Source organism: Stenella coeruleoalba, assembly GCF_951394435.1.
Source record: "Stenella coeruleoalba genome assembly, chromosome: 5".
Classification (NCBI taxonomy): Eukaryota; Metazoa; Chordata; class Mammalia; order Artiodactyla; family Delphinidae; genus Stenella; species Stenella coeruleoalba.
Window position 1 is genome coordinate 62,085,625 of NC_137150.1, and position 3,448 is coordinate 62,089,072.

The following is a 3,448-nucleotide window of genomic DNA, read 5'->3' on the forward strand; positions in this document are numbered from 1 at the left end:
GCCTCCATTCTTTTTCCGAGGTCCTGTATCATCTTCACTATCATTATTCTGAATTCTTTTTCTGGAAGGTTGCCTATCTCCACTTCATTTAGTTGTTTTTCTGGGGTTTTATCTTGTTCCTTCATCTGGTACATAGCCCTCTGCCTTTTCATCTCGTCTATCTTCCTGTGAATGTGGTTTTAGTTCCACAGGCTGCAGTATTGTAGTTCTTCTTGCTTCTCTGTATATATTTTTATTTGACTTTTTCTTCTATCTCTTTCCTGAGTTTGATTAACTCCTTTCACATCTTGGTTTTTGTCCATTTCTATCCAGAACATTTGAATTTTGGTGTTTTATATCTTCAAATGTCTATTTAATAATATTTAATTTATGTTGGATATTGTGTCATGATTTTCATCCATTTCTTCGTTGTTTTGGAGGGGAATAAATTCATCAGCTGAACATATTAGACTCTCACTTATTGTTTTCTTCTCATAGTGGCTTGGTATAGATGCTGCCTGTCATTTGTTTATTTAAAAGTGTGTTGAATTTTCCCGGCCTGCTAATAACAGGTTTTCTTTGTGGGGAGAGGTAAAGGACTTGGGTGGTTTACTAAGATTCTTAGTTCAGGAATGCCTTCTTTTATTGATAAGTGTAGTGAAATTTCTTTAATAGATTGTGCTTTTCTGAGGGAGAGATTAGTGTGTCTTCTGATTCTGCAATTTTCTTTTGTTTCTGTAGGACTTCTATTTTCCACCATTTCCCAGTCTCCAAGTAATGCTTCCCCCTTCTAAGCAGCCTTCCTCTCCCTAGGAGTGGAGGCTTTCCAAGACTGTTATTTTTGGTTCTGTGCATTTTTGAGCCTCTCCTATATTCCTCAGTGGCCAGTGCTCTGGCCTGCCAGGTGGCAGACCTAATCTCAGTCTCCCTCCTGCCCTCACTCCCTTCCTTCCTTCCTTCCTACAGGTTTATTCAACACTAAACAATCTCTTCCAGATTTACTGAGGTGGCCGACCACATCCACAGCCAAACACACCTTTAAATTGGAATTCAGTTGCTGACCCAACCTGGCCTTAGCTCTCCTTTTGGCACCAGAAAGCACAATGCTTGGTCTGTAGGCTTTTCTGTCAGCTTCCCCCTGTGTGAGTCTTGCAGGTTGTTCTCCCTCCAGAACTTTGGGCTGTGGCCAGTCTCAGGATGGCTGCAGTGCAGGATGGCAGGCCCGTCTCAGGGGGCAGATGGAGGCAATCACAGAAATACTGGATACCCTTGCTGGTAAGGTACCAGTAGAAATGTCTCCAGGCAAACTCTTCCTTCCTGTAGCCTGGTGATGTAAGACAGTATGGCCTTCATGACGTGAAGACTGGGAACATTCTTGTCTGCCAGCTCAGGGTGTTTAGGCATGTGGGCATTCTTTTTGGCCACCATCACCCCCTCCATTAAAAGGAGTTCATAAATGACAAGCAGGTCCTTCTTGGGCATCAACATCACGATGGCTGCTGCATCCAGGGCTGGAGCTGAAGAAGGATTCTTAACATTCCTCTACTCAAGATGAGACCCTCTCTTTTTGAAGTGGTGAATTTTATTCATGTTCTTCCACTGCTAGGATTCCCCTGAACCCATCCTTCTTCCCTGCAGTCTTCACCTGACTTTCCAGTTAGAGCTCTGGAGTGAGCTCTGGAGCCAGCTTTGCTGATATCATATGTTTAATTTGCCTCTTACATGTAAATTAAAGTTTGTGGAATCTCTGTCTTGTAGTTATGGTATAGATATAGATTATATGTGATTTGAGTTGCTCTCCTTGTTAGTTTGTGTGGGTTTTGGTGGTTGTGTGAAGAGTTGTGGATGTAAGAAACTATGAGTATCCCATGGGAACTCAGTTGAGTCATTTTTAAAATCTTGATTTTATTTATTTTGGAAGGCTTCCTCAAATTTATAGTGATTCTTGACTGACTGCTCCTATTTAAGAGCATGGCACAAAAAGGATATCAGGAGACTTGTGTGTGTGTTGAGTTGGGGGTGGGCTTTGCTTTGGGATGATTGTACAGGAGCTGACCATTATGCTGGGGATCCTCTAATGCCATAATGTGCAGTTCTATTCTCTGGGCTACTCATTTCTGTAGGGAAAGAAACTCTATTCTCCTCCCTAAAGGATGGATGTCTGGTTTGACCACAGGGGAACTGGAGGGAGGGGAGAATGGGGGGATTGTTTCTATTTTATATAGATTTTAATTAGCCTCCTTATTTTCAACCCTACTTGCCCTCCGCTGTTCTACTCTAATTGATTCCTTAGAGAACTGAACTTCTCTGACATTCTGTAGGGCTAAAAAGTTCTTTTCTGTATTTTTTCTCTCTGCCAGTATTCTAATCTGCAGTTTCCTTTATTCTGCTACTTTACTTGTCACTCCTTCTTTTGCTTCCTGTCTTCTAGAATTTTGTCAAAATCTCTTATCAGCTGATGGACCTCCTTTCATTCTCTTGTGGCTGTAGGTTTATCCATGTTTTAGTCCTTCACTTTAATTTTAGCGAGGATGTGGGAGGGAATGCAAATAAACAGAGATGTTTAGTCTGCTATTTTTAATTAGAAATCTCTTCTGTTAGAGTTTTAAATGTTTAAAAGAAAAGCATCCCTATTAGGAAAGGAAAGAAGATGGTTGTTCTATGGTTATAAGAACCACCAGGAGGTAGATGTGATCCTGACCATTGCTCCTGGCCCAGACGGCAACCGGATGTGGTTGGGCCTGAGGACTGAAGGAGCGTCTACCTGCAGTTCACAACAGAACTCACGGGGGAGGCTAGAACTGAAGACCCTGAACCTATCCCTGGAGCTGAAACTCCACATCCTACATAATGTAATGTTGAAAATGTCTTTACCTTAACAAAAATGTAGTTATGTGCAGAAATAGAGTCACAGATGTAGAAAACAAACTTATGGTTACTAGGGTGGGATAAGGGATAAACTGGGAGATTGGGATTGACATATACACCCTACTATATATAAAATAGATAACTAATAAGGACCTACTGTATAGCACTGGAAACTCTACTCAATACTCTGTAATGGCCTATATAGGAAAAGAATCTAAAAAAGAGTGGAAATATGTGTATGTATAACTGATTCACTTTGCTCTACACCTTAAACTAACACAACATTGTAAATCAACTATACACCAATAAAAATTAAACTAAAATAAAAAAGTAGTTATGTGCTATACTGAACATATTTCCCTGTCTTTACATGTTTGTGTGCCATACAGTACCACATCTTCTTTATCCGTTCATTTGTCAGTGGACACTTAGGTTATTTCCATATCTTGGCAATTGTAAATAGTGCTGCTATGATCATCGGGGTGCATGTATCTTTTTGAATTAGAGTTTTCGTCTTTTCTGGATATATGTCCAGGAGTGGGATTGTTGGACCATAAAGTAGCTCTATTTTAAGTTTTTTAAGGAACCTCCATACTGTTTT

At 40.5% G+C, this 3,448-nt stretch overlaps 1 pseudogene across 1 annotated transcript; it reads right to left on the reverse strand.

Annotated features, from left to right (window-relative positions):
* Nucleotides 1–977: 977 nt before the first annotated feature.
* Nucleotides 978–1,467, reverse strand: LOC307186774 (small ribosomal subunit protein eS10-like; annotated as a pseudogene). Its single transcript has one exon. The product of its transcript is annotated as a small ribosomal subunit protein eS10-like (transcript).
* Nucleotides 1,468–3,448: the final 1,981 nt, after the last annotated feature.